Genomic DNA, 16,153 nt, shown 5'->3' with positions numbered 1-16,153 from the left:
ACTCCCCTATTTAGGAACTAGAAGTGACTAAGAAAGTGACTTATGAAAATATAATCATCTTAAAGATATTTTACCAACATGGTAATATTAAATAAATAATTACATGAACTGTTGGAATTTCATTTGGGCAATTTTCGAAAGATAATTTTAATTGCTATGAGACTGGAGTTTAAGAGTGGATGATTTAACTGAAATGTTTTAGTAAGACTGGGTGGATAAATCAAACACCCTGAATTCCCTTAATAGCAGTTATCATTCTGACATCTTCTTATTTTAAAGAAATTGCTGAAAATTTGACAAAACTAATGTGGATGGCTGTAATTGAACTTGACAATATCTATATGGGGGAAGAGGTGAAATCACTATATTTAGAAACGAATGCTCCCATCCCACCCCAACTACATATTCAGGTTAAATGTGTGCACATCCTGGTAGCTGGAACATCTGTTTCTAGCTTGCTGTTCCTCTTGGCTGCTTTTCAATTGGATTTCCTCGAGCAGGTCCCAGGCTTGTCACTGCAGCCAGGGTCTGTTAACCATCACCACTGGTTCTACATTAAGTAGGAGGTTCAGGGCTAAGCTAATAACTCGCCTGCCTTTCTGACTGATCACAGTGATGTTCGCCGTGGCCACTTATCATGCGGGCTCCTTTGGGAGGGTGCTCTTCTTTGTCTGTACCTCTGGGTGGAATTGGTTTTGTTTCCCCTGGTTCCTGGAGTTACGTGTGAAAGACAAGGCTCATTGTCACTTCCATAGAGCGGCTATGCGATGCTTTGCCCATGGTCCGCTGCACTCAAACAGGAAACTCGCTCTGCCCTTTCTGCAGGACCTCTAAATATGATATGTGGTGATTCTCTTCTTCCTCCACTCTGAAAAACAAAAAAGAAACTATCACTGTCTGTAGTTTCCAGGAAACTAGGTTAGAATGAAACAGAGTCCTTTAGTGTTCTGAATCATGGTTATGATTTGGCATAAAATCACAAGTGGGAAATGTTTGATGCTTATGGCATAGCAGTGTGTGGTCCACATCTGAGGGGTGATGTAGGGGTAGGGTTGGAAGGAAAGAGGCAATTGCAAAGATGCTTAGACAATTTTCTAAAGGCCTTTAGACAGTTCAGTGGCTTCCACTTTATAAATGTTCCAGGCTGACTGCAGAAAAGGGGACGTCCAAATTCAAGGGCAGACAAAAAGCATTTAGAAAGTTTGCTAATTGACAAAGGGGACATAGTGAATTTGCTTCCCATTTCTACCTTCTAGGTGGCTTCTGAAACAGCAAAGAAAGTTGGGTTTCATTTGGGACCTGATATCCTGGGGTTGACACCATTCTGTTGTGACTCCCACACCTAATAAGCTTTGATAGAAATTGGTGGCTCCATCTGTCAAACCCTGCCATGACTTTTTTTTTTTTTTTTGGAGACAGTCTCACTCTGTTGCCCAGGCTGGAGTGCAGTGGTGCAATCGCAGCTAACTGCAACCTCCGTCTCCCAGGTTCAAGCAATTCTCCTGTCTCAGCCTCCCGAGTAGCTGGGACTACACCCAGCTAATTTTTGTATTTTTAGTAAAGATGGAGTTTCACAATGTTGGCCAGAACGGTCTCGATCTCTTGACCTTGTGATCCACCCACCTGAGCCTCCCAAATCCCGCCTCAGCTGGGATTAAAGGCATGAGCCACTGGCACCCAGCCAAACCCTACCCTGACTTTAAACCTGAAAAGTGTTGCTTTCCTTAGGTAAGGAATTTGTAGGAAATTCTCTGGCCATACCCTGCCCTGGTCCCTTGTATGGATCTATTGCAAGGTGAAAAATAGATATTGGATGAGTAATCACAAGAAGTAACAGCTCTGGTGTGATGAGTTACAGCACTGAAGCATGGGAATAAGATCAGGATGCAGTGATATTCTGATACAGGTGGGTATTCCTCTTTTTGGGAGTGGGGATAGTGGGGAGGGAGATGAATGTCATCCAGGTTTCTGACTACTGAAGTCATCAGTAAAGCCAGCACTGCCCTTACTAAATGTGGTAAGAACAGATTTTTTGTTTTGATTTTATCTATCTCCTTTGCTTACCAGTTTTATAAGCACTTCTGGAAAAGCATCCAACTTTTTGCAATTGTAGTTGTTAAAATCTGCTCATTTGCTTGAATTTTTAAAGCACAGAATTTCATTGTTAGAGTGGTTTGAGCTTTAGAGAGAAAATAAATTGATGGCAGAGAATCAGTGAAAAATTCTAGCATTTTGGGGGTGAGACTGTGATTTCCCTTTTGATCTTGCAGGCAAGGAAAAAAAAAGCAGCAACTGCTGATAATGGTGATTATGCAGAAGATGCTAGGTAATATTTACTGAGCACTTACTAGGAAGCCTGCCTGGTTCCATATGCTTTACTTGCATTAACTTCCCTCAGTTCTCCCAAGAATCCCACGAGATCTCTGTTGCCTCTATATTAACAAACATTCTAGTAGAACGTTCTAAATGTTCGTCAGCACAGCAAGCTTCTACTTCTCCCGTTTAAAGAAAATTTGAAAAATACCTGGATCCTTCCTTCCCATCAGCCCCCACTTCATCCATCCTCTTATGAACTGAGGGAATCTTTTATCATAGGCAAGTATAGGGTAAACCTGAGGAAAACCTTGCAGAAAGATTATGTAAGTTGAAAATCACCTAAAACTGCAGTTTTAGTCCTCCTCTTTGCAGAAGAAATGAAAATATCTGCAGGAGGGAGAACGGCAGCAGAAAGAGACTATAGGAAAGGAAAAACAAATGGCCAATAAATGTGGTCTTGAAATGAACAAGTGCACAACAATTAAGATGATCCTTTTCATGATGCCTGGTGATGTCACCCTAACTATCATTCTCCTTATTACAGTGACTTTCCACTTTCATTTTGGGACGATGCAATTTTATATAATACCAATGAAAGAGCTACCCTAAGAACAATAATATGTAAACATCATGTCTAAATTCAGACTATTGCCATATATTGCAAGGAAAGCAGAATGGTAAAGAAAATGCATATTGTAAGCTAGCAGTATTAATTCAAACTCTTTATCTTTAAAAATATTTTGTTTTAAATTATCTTATAAACTACATATATGGGGACAGGTGCAGCGGCTCATGCCGGTAATCCCAGCACTTTGGGAGGCTGAGATGGTTGGATCACTTGAGCCCAGGAATTCGAGACTAGCCTGAGCAACATGGTGAAAACCCATCTCTACAAAAAATACAAAAAGTTAACTGGGCATGGTGGTGTACGACTGACTGTAGCCTCAGTTGCCCAGGAGGCTGAGGTGGGATATCAGAGCCCAGTCGGTTGAGGCTGCAGTGAGCCATGATTGTGCCACTGTACTCCAGGCTGGGTAACAGAGTGATAGCCTGTCTCAAAAAAACAAAAACAAAAACCAACTACATTTATGATCTCATTGATACTAATAGCAACTACTCATACTTCCTTTTTACTGTCATCATATTTTAGAACACTTACTTTTACATAGTTCTCCTCAAGCACCAGATTCAATGTCCTGCCCTACTTTTTCTTTCTCTTTAGTGTTATATCTTTTTTTTTTTGAGACCGGGTCTTGCTCTGTCACCCAGGCAGGAGTGCAGTGATATCATCACAACTTCCTGCAACTTACATCTCCTGGGCTCAAGTGATCCTCCTACCTAAGCCTCCCAAGTATCTGGGACTACAGGCCCAATCCACTACACCTGGTTAATGTTTGTATATTTTATAGAGATGGGGTTTCACCATGTTGCCAAACCTGGCCTGAACTCCTGGGCTCAAGTAGTCAAGTAATCCACCATCCTCAGCCTCCCAAAGTGTTGGGATCACAGGCGTGAGCCACCTCGCTCCGCCCTAGTGTTACATCTTTTTGAATTTGAATTGATATGGTTAGCTTAGAATATACATTTGCTATGGTCTTAAGTATGACTCAAAGACAAGATTAAAAATTTTTTTTAGGTCAGCGTGGTGGCTCATGCCTGTAATCCCAACACTTTGGGAGGCTGAGGTGGGTGGATCACCTGAGGTCAGGAGTTTGAGACCAGCCTGGCCAACATGGTGAAACCCCCATCTCTACTAAAAATACAAAAAATTAACTGGGCGTGGTGGTGGGTGCCTGTAATCCCAGCTACTCGGGAGGCTGAGACAGGAGAAATGCTTGAACCCAGGAGGCAGAGGTTGCAGTGAGCTGAGACCATGCCACTGCACTCCAGCCTGGGCAACAAGAGTGAAACTTCGTCTCAAAAAAAATTTTTTTAATTGGCACATAATAATCATGCATATTTATGGAGTACACAGAGAGGTGATTATACATGATGTATAGTGATCAAATCAGGATAATTAGCATATCCAGCATCTCAAACATTCATCATCTGTTTGTATTGGGAAAACTTAATATCCTCCTTCCAGATATTTGAATTTCTATATATTAGTATTAACTATAGTCATTCTACAGTGCTAGAGAACACTAGAACTTACTCCTCCTATCTAGTGTAATTTTGTATCCTTTAACAAATCTCTTCCTATCCTGCCCTTCTCCCACCCCTTCCCAGCCTCTAGTAGCCTCTTTTCTACTTTTTACTTCTATGAGATCAACTTTTTGTTTGTTCATTTGTTTAAGCTTCCATATATGAGTGAGAACATGTGGTGCTTAACTTTCTGTTCCTGGCTTATTTCACTTTCTTTTTTTTTTTTTTGAGACGGAGTCTCGCTCTGTCACCCAGGCTGGAGTGCAGTGGCCGGATCTCAGCTCACTGCAAGCTCCACCTCCCAGGTTTACGCGATTCTCCTGCCTCAACCTCCCGAGTAGCTGGGACTACAGGCGCCCGCCACTACGCCAGGCTAGTTTTTTTGTATTTTTTAGTAGAGACGGCGTTTCACTGTGTTAGCCAGGATGGTCTCGATCTCCTGACCTCGTGATCCGCCCGTCTCGGCCTCCCAAAGTGCTGGGATTTATTTCACTTTCAAAGACAAGATTTTTAATGGCTACATAATATTCTATCTAGCAGATGGTCCCGAGTTACTCCATAGCTAGATTTTGAGAATATCTCCAATGTCTTACTGGCAAATATGTTTGTATATACAAATGTTTTAAAAGCTAGAATAACTATGTTATTAAAGTCCCAGAGTTGCTAAGTTTAAATGGTGTGCATAGTTGGAAAAATCTAACATTCTTTAATTTTCAATAAGAAATAAGAAATAAGAAAGCAAGCTTTCTTGCCTGATTTTAATTTAGCAGAGGAGTTAAAAACTTCTACTAGAATGAAGGTGCTTATGTGACCCATGTTTTATTAATATATGGAGTGATTCCTAGCTTAGAAACACTGAGGTGATAACTATGAAGAAAACTTGAAGTGAAAAAAGTACCATTTTATATCCTCTGTTCAATGCAACACCCTTTCCAGAATAAAAAAAATTCTGACTTATTTTATGTTATCTATAAATTTGGCTTGTGAATGTGTATATCCTAGGGAAGATGGAAGAACAAAGAGGATGTATTAATAGGTCTGTAATGATATAAAATTTATTCTGGGGGCGAGGCAAAACTTAATGGTTCATAAATAGCAAATTCATTATATTTTTAATACTCAGGTTATATTAACACCATATAACATCTTTATGGTACCATTAGAACCATTTAAATCCTTGACTCAACCTGAAAAACAAACATTTCCAAATCTTGGCCATGAAATGATTAGTCAAATAAAATGTTTTAATAAATATTATTGGATTAGAATAGGTTGGTTGGGTCATAAACTGTCTTATAAATGTTTTATGTCATCGGTTACACTGCATTTTTAAATGTTAACAAATTAATTTATTTTAAAGGCTGCATCAAGGTGAAAACACCTTGTTTTCCACTGGAGCATTAGGCAGCAGGACAATACATCATGGAGCCATTTTTCATTCAGTCATACCACTGGCAGAAGAGATGTTAAGACGTAAAATGTGGTATGGTTTGTTAAATATTCATTTATAATTTGCATTCATTATTAAATTATGTGTTGGGCTAATCTTTAATCTTAAAAATACAGTGTCATGAAGCTCTCAGAATACATGATAAATATTTTATAATTTCGTGTTACTTTAAGTGTTGACTACAATGTACACAAATGTTTGTCAGTAATGCTCCTTAATTATTCCAAGGAGATTTGATTGGTATTGGTACTGAGTTCAATAATTCATTCAAGCCTTCAGGTCGCTAAGAGAAATATCAGTTTGGGGACATCATCTCTTCTGTGACTAATGATGTTTCAGCTACTTGCTTCTCATGGCAACACTGTCATTCATTGCCTAAAACCATTTTAACACAGAGTGGTGACTTTGAGGATCTTAATTTTTAGTGGTCTCAAATGATTATCACAACAGACTTCACTTTTGGTTTAGAAGCTCGAAAGTAGAAATTCTCAACGATTCGGTTCTTTGAATAGACTATCCTAGAATACAGTAAATTCTGGGCTTGGGAATTTCCTATGCTCGAATAGTCAAGTATTTGATTAAGCTCCAGAGCTGTGATATTCAATTTGCATTTGGTAAGCTGAAAAAAGTACAGCCATCATGAGAAAGCTGGATGTGGCGGAGTGGTGATTTGTATTATAGTAGCCTGGTAGCTGCCCAATGAACCATGTAAAAACAGTTCATTAAAATGTTTATGTGCTTGGCTGGTTAATGCAAAGAAAGCTTTATTGCAGCCTTATAAAACCTTGGTAACTTCAGGTTGGAGTCAGATCAATGCTTTGTAATAACTCATGCGTATGCTTCATCTCTCCTGGAGTGGAGAAAAGAACCAAGAAACTTCTTTTTCTTCCTTGTTTCTATCACCACATATTTTCAGATTTTAAAAATGAATCCAGACTTTCTTCCTTTTGGCTCTTATTATACCAATTAAAATAGTCCAAGTTCATTTATAGGCAATTTGTAACACTTCATAAAACCATGAAGTATTGTTTATAATAAAATCTAATCAACAAATATGTGATTACTGCATTTCACAGTAATCACATAAAAGTTAAACTTTTAAGGAATCTCAATTTTACTGAACATCAAAAACTAACCAGTATTAAACCAGAAAGCAGACATGCTAATATTTTTCAACTAGTATATCTCGTTTTCTTAGATAGTTTTGGGGGTGCACAGACCGATTTTAAGCCCATGAGAATATGAGTAGGAGACTATAACTATGTGAGACTTTTAGACATTGACATTTTAATAAATAGTTAACAGTTGGGTCTCCGAATAGAAATGATATTTTTAAAAAGTTTCCTTGAACAAAATACCCATTTTTAATAAAAAATTGCTCTATATGGGTATTTACCTCCACAAGATATACACAATTAGATTTTTAGATGGGAAGTAGTATTTCCGATTCATATATACAAAGTCTTCCAATAAATAATGACTTATTCATTAGTTTAGTATGTCGAACACTGCCTCAGGAACAAGCACAAGAAGAAAACATGCTTTCAGGAGCAAGGCCAAAAGGTGCTAAAATCATACAATAGTACAATATTAAGAAAGATATGGCAATATATTTTCTCGTTTTCCCTTGCTATGTACACTACTATTTATTTTAACACGTGAACACACGGAGGAAGAGACCATATACTACAACATTGTTACCGTCAAAATGCATCAATTAAAATAGATGCTCTTGCACACAGCAGACTGCCTGAAAATATTCTTAATGTTCTATGTATCAGCCAAGCCATGGCATTTGAAAATTGTCTTAATGGGCTTGTGACCATCAAAATCCCACCTTCCCCACTTCTTGTAAGGTCGAAGAGTGGATGGCTGCTCCTAACTGGCATTTGGAGAATTTTTTCCCCCTAATTCCTCACATTGCCCAATCTAAAAGGGAAGTTCTTTTTTTGGAATTTAGTACTACATCATGTAAAGATGAATTTGACTCTAACGCTCTGTCTATGGAATATTGTATTATAAAAAGTAGTTGTAATAAATTGAAAACAGCACCTAGCATAATGCCTTAGATATGACAGACACTAATTAAATATTTGAGGGGCTGAATGAATGTGGAGGGAGTGGTATTTTAACATTTGCTTTGAGATCCAGTGGCTGGGTCCTCTTATCTCAGGGTATGAGGCTGCAGGGAAGGAAAGGAAAGGAAGAATCCGTGAAGTAAAATAAAAGAAGCCAAATATTTACCTGCTTTGGAGTGCTAACCTTCATAGTCCTCAGATGTATGCAGAACGCCATTTAAACTATTTGTTAGCACAGCTGGACATTAGTCCTTCTTCTCTATGTGGATTGTTAAAGAAGATTTGGGGTTGTTGAGTTGGGTCTGAAGCCGCACCAGTTCAAGACCGCTTAATTGAGAATCTCTTCTTATCATTTTAGATTGCACACCCCATCAACTTTTATACAGGATTAGGAGGATGGAAGCCATGGTGTGGCCTCTGGTTCGTGATTATGGGTGGAGCACTGATGTGCACTGACCCACATCTCACACCAGCACTGTAGACATCAGTGGCCATACTTAGACTTGGATGATTGTTTTGGCTTCTGATGAGACCCAAAGCAAGTCAAGAATCTACTTATTTTATTTTACTTTTATTTATTTATTTTGAGATGTGGTCTCCCTATTTGCCCAGGCTGGTCTCAAACTCCTGGCCTCAAGCAATCCCCCCCATACCCCTGCAAAGTACTGAGATTACAGGTGTGAGCCACCGTGGCTGGCCTAAGAATCTATTTTAAACAAATTTGTTTGACTAAAATCTGTATGTGTATGTGACTGTGGCTATGTGAGTATATGGGAGAGGGGATGGTATAAGAGGAGGAGAAAGAAGGACCTAGATTTGAACATCTCTGTACCTATGATCATGGCTCTCCAATTTCTAGGATGGAAAAAGAGATCTCTGATAAGTTTAATTAAGCTTCCTCATCTCTGGAGGCTTCAAAAAGGCTGAGTCGGGTGGAGAGGGGAGGGCTGGCTAACCATGTGGGTCTCCTCAAGTCCCCTCAGATTTAATTGCGAACATAAATGGCCCCCAGTCCTGCAGCATATCAACTTGATGTGTATAATTGATAGCCAAACATTTTTTACAGGCTGTTAAATGGTAAGGCCACAATGAAATGTATATAATGTTGATTAAAGTGATTTTTGTACAAAAGGGTCAGAGACATTAACAAGTTAAAAGAAAATGTGAGCTCTGTTCGTATTCCTCTAACCTTTGTTCGGGTTTTCCCATAATTGACACCACATGTTTACTATGCTTATTTTCGTCAAATTTAAGGCTGTTAGTATTCAATGTATTTAGAAGTGCTCTTGAGATTAAGGCAGTCACGGAGTGCTCAGAAGGGTGGATTTCAGATACTATCACAGCACATGGTAAAGAGAAAGATTTAATAAACCCCTCCAGCTTGCCTTGTGTTAAACTGTCTGGCTCTTAAAGGCACGCTAAAGTAAAGGTAACTCTGAAAAGGATTAAAATGGACATCTAAATGATAATTACTAGGTAATTTTGTTTTGGTTATAATTTGTGGTGTTATTTTATAACTGACATGAGACATAATACATTTTCAGGGTTCTGCAATAGCTGAGCAACAAATGGAAGCTGTCAGAAAGTATTTGTAGGAACAGTTATTGAAGAAAGCTGCGAGGTTGTTGAAATGCTACGCAGACTACATTTTTTTAGCCTATGCATGAGTACAATACTTTCCTAAAAATGTAATTGACTGTGGAAGTGTGGTGTACAGCAAGCCCTCTGCCTAGGCTTTTAAAATCCTCTTATTTTCATTAATGCAAAACCGGCAAGGTGTCTTTCAAGGGTCTTTCCAACTTGCCTTGTGTCATCACACGCACATTACTGAGCATTTGATGCTGTCTTACCTCCTGTTCTCTAGGCCCATCCTTCTTCCTCTTTCTTCCTGTCTTTTCTGTTCTGTCTGTGCTCCGGATCACTCTGTGGCTCCAAGGACACGGCAGGGGCTTTAGCTCCTGGTCCTTAACTGGCAGCGCTCAAATCTACTGAGTTTACTGACCTCTGCCGGAGCCATTAACTGAGACCGACAAATAGACCACCCAAACTCCCTGCAACCAGCACATGGCAGTCGTGCACAGCCCTTCCCATGCAGCATAATTCCGTGGAATTTCCCCCTCTCCTCATCTGGCTCTGATTATTTGCTGATTTGTAATTTTAGTTATTTGTGTGCAAGTCTTATCTCCTTTGCCAGACTGTATGCTCCTGAGCAACATCACTATGCTTGATGCTTTTTGTGTGTTGTCTCTCCTTCCTGAGCTTGGCATGGTGCTCCGCACAACGTGGAAATTCAGTAGATACATTGTGAGTGAATTCATGACATTGAAGCTAGAGACACAGAATATCCTAAAGATAATCCAGGTATCAATGCCAGAGATTGGCCACATCCTGGCTAAATCTGTAGCTATTCAAACTAAGTTTCCAGTTTCTTACTTCCATAGATATGAAATCAAGGGGATATATATTTTAGAGTTTCCACAATATCTTGTTTTCAGAGATTTGAAATCAAGATGTTATATCTTCTTCCACTGAGTAGGAAATAGCTCTCATGCCCTGCTGTGGCAGTACAAGGCTGAAGGAGTTACAATGATCCTTGAACTCAAGTCTCCTGATAACACATTTTATTAACTGAGTTGGAGACTAGAATAAGACTTGTGGGTGAAACTAGTATGTTTCAAGCAATTCTAATTTCCAGGCACAGAAACTGTACTTTGCAGCAGCAGAATTTTATTTGAGAAGTGACTTTACTAGGGGAAGTCCTACCAACTGTTTAATTTCTTTTTCCCCCTAAATGATAGGAAAAGGGGAAATCATATAACCTCAAATACTCAGACATTTAACTTTATAAATAGGAAACACACTAGGGTTGCATTTTGTTTGCTTAATGGCAATTTTGGGAAATACACAAGAAACTAAACAACTATGTTTATGAACGTTTTAACTTTTCCAATATTTCTTGATTCTTTCTACATAGAGATTTAAAATAATGAAATCAGTTATTGCAATAATTTAAATGGTTTGAAAAAATCAGTATTTTTCCACTTATTTTGCTTTCCAGAAAAAGAACTCATGTGTTCCAAATTATATTTTTCCTCAATTTCTGTTCTTCATATTACATTTTAATTGGGATAAAAGTTTTTTTTCCATTCACAAGTTCATCAATTCAGAGGAGATATTTCTAATATAAGTTATAAGAGCAAACATTCAAGAAAACTGAAGTTGGAAACATGTTTGTGTCTTTTTTCCATGACTAACCCATGTCTATTCTCTATGAAATTGATGTCAAAAAAGTATTATATATTTTCAGTAGGAAATAGAAGGCTGCCCTCTACTATCCTTGTCAGGACGTCGTATCCCTTTAATCATACTTTTCATTTCAGTACATTGAAATTTCCGTTACCAAGGACAACATCATAAATAAAAGTGTTTGTGAAATTTTACCTGCAGCTTCCTAACTTTGTGCATTAAGCATGAGACTAGCAGAGAGGTGGTCAAATGTGAAAATTTATAATCATTTATTACGTACAGCTGAAGCAAGAAGGGAATAAAAGCGTGAAGGCATACATCTATAAACGGAAGCCGAAAACCTTAAATGAAAAGTAAAGTGAATTTCTGTGTCTTGTCATAAAGTAATGAGAAGCTAGAGCTTTTATTCATAGCAACCCAAGATGCATTTACTCTCAATCTAGCTTCAGCAGTAAACGCTTCCCTGATGTATTGCTTTGGACTTACAAAGAAATATTTGTGCTCTACATAATAGTATAGTTAGGAGAATTACTGCATGGTTGAGAAGATTCTATAAAGGTTTATAGCTGGTGGTGTTACTGTAATTTAATCACAATGTAGCTAATGTAGTACTTTAATATCACAGGTTACTTTCTTATTTACCATTTATTAGTAACTGACAGAGTCAATCATCTCTACATCATAAACAAATCATGGAGGGATTCTGTAGGAACCCTAAAATTCCAGGATAGATGTATTACGGCTATTTTACACTACCACATTCCCTGTAATGAGCTAACCATCAAATTATTATTTAGATCTGTGAAATGTAAGGCAGGTTCCTTGTTCTCAGTCCATTGGCCAAAGAAAACTTGAGGACATTTTATGTCATGAATACAATTAGCACCGCATGTCATTTACGCTCAGAAATAACTCACTGATCCAATTCTAGCAAAATCTAGAAGCATATTCTGAAAAATGTTAAGGTATTTAGCTAAAATTTTTTCTAACTGTTCTGTAATCTATTCATGAATATTACCATAATGTTAAGCTTAAACCAATGCTTTCTCATTAGAATTTTTTAATGAAACGTATGTTTTTATACTTGAAAATAAAATACAAATGCTTTTGTCATTTCTGTTTACACATATTGCTCTCTTGATAGATATAGATAGAAAGATAGACATATAATTAGCTATTACATAAACCATGTCACATTAATATGGTTGATGCCAGAAATATTAGGCAAGACTAGTAAGGAATGCTGCTAATGTCTGGAAACTGTGATACTGTGAAAAGTAGGACTGATGACATGTCTAAGCCTAAATCTAGGTTTAGTTCTCTGACCTTGGACAAGTCTTCTGACCTCCATGAATCTCAGTAGTTCCATCTGTAAAACAGGAATACTGGTATTTGTCCTACTGATCCCGCTAGACTGTTGTGAGAATCCAATAAGATACTGTATGAGAAAACATCCTGCAAACTGAAGAGGTACACAAAGTATCAATACTTTGGACATAAAAGACTACAAATAAATGTAGAATTGAGTGTTCAAAGCAGGTACTTTTTTTTTTTTTTTTTTTCCAGAGTCTCGCTCTGGAGTACAATGGCATGATCCCAGCTCAATGCAACCTTCGCCTCCCAGGTTCAAGTGATTCTCCTGCCTCAGCTTCCCGAGTAGCTGGGATTACAGGTGTGCACCACCATGCCTGGCTAATTTTTGTATTTTTAGTAGAGATGGGGTTTTGCCATGTTGGCCAGGCTGGTCTTGAACTCCTGACCTCAGGTGATCCACCTGCCTCAGCCTCCCAAAGTGTTGGGATTACAGGTGTTAGCCACTGCACCCGGCTCAAAGCAGGTACTTTTAATATAATATGTGAATAGTTTTTATTACAAAGACGGTAGAAAGCCATGTTGAAAAAAAAGTTCTGTCTCTTACCTAGTATTTATTGTGCACCTACTATGTACCAGGCACTGACAGAACCTATTGCTCTAAGAATAGTTGATGAAAGTCTCAAAAAGGACAATGAATTGAAACTAGGTTCAATGTTAGTAGATAACCAAGTCCCAATCATCTCTTCTAGAGCCTTTACACTTGCTACTATTGGCCACACTGTCGTTTAGCATGATTGGTAAGAATTTCTAAATTTTTTAATTCTTGGGAATTTACCCACCCTTAACTTCTCCCTAGGCCTTCAACTCGCCTAGGGTTAGGCCCATGTGAGGTAGTTGGGCTATAACTTAGTGACAGTGGCTGATCTCTAGTTTGGTAGGTGATACTTCTGGAAATAAAAATAGCTATGCTTAGAAGCACAACTTTAGATTAACAACTCAAAGGAAGAGAGACAATTTTCAGGTAACTGAAGTGACCGTTCAGTTAAGAACAGAAATGTCAACATAGGCATAGGCTTTATTGATTTTTTCGTGGATGTTATTTAGTTCCTTGTGCCTGGAATATCCTCCCCTTTGTTTGTCAAAGTCTTGCTAATTCTTCAAGGTCCAGTTGAAAGGTTACTTCCTCCATAAAATCTTCCTATCTGCCCCTTCTATTACATCACCTGATCTCTCATTTTTATAAGGCTAAAACTTTGCTCTATATTACAGTTACTTCCATGTCATGATTTATTATACTTTAATTTTTTCAAGGCAATGACAAGTAGTCTTCATCTTTGAGCTCCTTTTGGCTTTTGGTATCACGTCTTAAACAAGAAGCCACCCAAATGTCCGTTGAATTTAATTACCACTACTTTTTAAAAATTGTCTGACATAGGTACGTATAAAACTATTAGGACTTTCTTGGTGTTGGTTACTTTTAAAATAAGCTAGCTGTTTTAGGCACTATAAAATAGTGGTGTATTCATTTTTTTTTTCTTTTTTTTTGAGACGGAGTCTCTCTCTGTCACCCAGGCTGGAGTGCAGCTCACTGCAAGCTCCATCTCCCAGGTTCACGCCATTCTTCTGCCTCAGCCTCCTGAGTAGCTGGGACTACAGGTGCCCACCACCACGCCCGGCTAATTATTTGTATTTTTAGTAGAGATGGGGTTTCACCATGTTAGCCAGGATAGTCTTGATCTCCTGACCTCGTGATCCACCCCTCTCAGTCTCCCAAAGTGCTGGGATTACAGGCGTGAGCCACCACGCCCGGTGGTTTTTTCTTTTATGAAATTAATTTTAGGCTGGGCACGGTGGCTCATGCCTGTAATCTCAGGACTTTGGGAGGCCAAGGAGGGTGGATGACCTGAGGTCAGGAGTTTGAGACCAGTCTGACCAACATGGTGGAACCCCATCTCTGCTAAAATACAAAATTAGCTGCACATGGTGGCAGGCACCTGTAATCCCACCTACTGGGGAGGGTGAGGCAAGAGAATGGCTTGAACCTAGGAGGTGGAGTTGCAGTGNCTGGGATTACAGGCGTGAGCCACCACGCCCGGTGGTTTTTTCTTTTATGAAATTAATTTTAGGCTGGGCACGGTGGCTCATGCCTGTAATCTCAGGACTTTGGGAGGCCAAGGAGGGTGGATGACCTGAGGTCAGGAGTTTGAGACCAGTCTGACCAACATGGTGGAACCCCATCTCTGCTAAAATACAAAATTAGCTGCACATGGTGGCAGGCACCTGTAATCCCACCTACTGGGGAGGGTGAGGCAAGAGAATGGCTTGAACCTAGGAGGTGGAGGTTGCAGTGAGCCGGGATCGCACCATTGCACTCCAGCCTGGGCGACAGAGCAAGACTCCATCTCAAAAAAAAAAAAAGAAAGAAATTAGTTTTAAAGATCACCAAATTTTATACTTCAAATGCAGCCTACTGTTACTCTGTTTTTCTCCTTTTTGGTAAATTTTGAGTGTACTTTTCATTTTGTACATTTTACCACACATTCTTTAGTAAAAAGCAACAGTAAGGCAAGGTGCAGTGGCTCATACCTGTAACCCCAGAGCTTTGAAAAGTCAAGGCAGAACGATTGCTTGAGCTCAGGAGTTCAAGATCCACCTGGGAATAATGGCGAGACCCTGTCTCTACAGATTTTTGTTAAAAAATTAGCTGGGTGTGGTGGCATACACTTGTAGTCCCAGCCGCTTTGGAGGCTGAGGCAGGAGGATCACTTGATCCCATTAGGTCTAGGCTGCAGTGAGCCATGTTCATGGCACTGCATTCCATCCTGGGTGACAGAGAGAGACCCTGTTTCCAAAAAAAACCAAAGCCAAAAACAAAAACATCAATTCTCTCCAGATGTGGTGACTCATGCCTGTAATCCTAGCACTTTGGGAGGCTGAGGCGGGCAGATCATCTGAGGTCAGTAGTTTGAGACCAGCCTGGCCAACATGCTGAAACCCCATCTCTATTAAAAATACAAAAAATTAACTGGGCATGGTGGCTTGTGCCTGTTGTCCCAGCCACTTGGGAGGGTGAGACATGAGAACTGGTTGAACTGGGGAGGCGAGGGTGCAGTGAGCCAAGATTGCGCGACTGCACTCCAGTCTGGGCGATAGAGCGAGACTCTGTCTCAAACAAACAAACAAACAAACAAAAAACCCCACCAGTTCTGCCTCAAACAGTCCTACATTTGCAGTACTGTGCTGAGTACAGAAGGGGACTCAAGGGAAGTAGAAGATGAAATACCTTCTTGGGGCCTCAGTTGTCTTAGAATTAGCACAAGTCTCAGGGGTCAGCCCTTTGTTGAGACAAAACATTGTAATGATCCTTGCTAGGTGTAGATACCACATGATTTCTATCTGATGGAATAGCAAAGAAAAAAAAAAAAACTAAGGACATGACTGTGACTAATACGCGTCGAATATTTTGCTTAAGGTTGAGAAACAGGCAGATAATGAGAACAGAAGGAGAACCTACCTGGTCCCACTTTTCCAGCCTCACTGTGGGTGACGGTACTTTATCTCTTTTCTAGAATATGGAACATTTTTATATTAGAAGCAAGAGAGT

General features: G+C 39.3%; 1 long non-coding RNA gene across 1 annotated transcript; it reads right to left on the bottom strand.

The window, feature by feature from the left end:
* Positions 1-776: 776 nt before the first annotated feature.
* On the bottom strand, positions 777-16,114 carry LOC108545045 (uncharacterized). Its single transcript, XR_001890020.1, has 3 exons — positions 16,064-16,114; positions 12,562-12,697; positions 777-868 (listed from the first exon to the last, which is right to left on the bottom strand). It is a non-coding gene; the product is annotated as an uncharacterized LOC108545045 (long non-coding RNA).
* Between the last annotated feature and the right edge of the window lie 39 nt (positions 16,115-16,153).

This window comes from Rhinopithecus bieti, unplaced genomic scaffold, assembly GCF_001698545.2.
Source record: "Rhinopithecus bieti isolate Rb0 unplaced genomic scaffold, ASM169854v2 scaffold_24392, whole genome shotgun sequence".
In the NCBI taxonomy this organism is placed as follows: Eukaryota; Metazoa; Chordata; class Mammalia; order Primates; family Cercopithecidae; genus Rhinopithecus; species Rhinopithecus bieti.
This window is presented reverse-complemented; position numbering and strand designations above follow the sequence as displayed.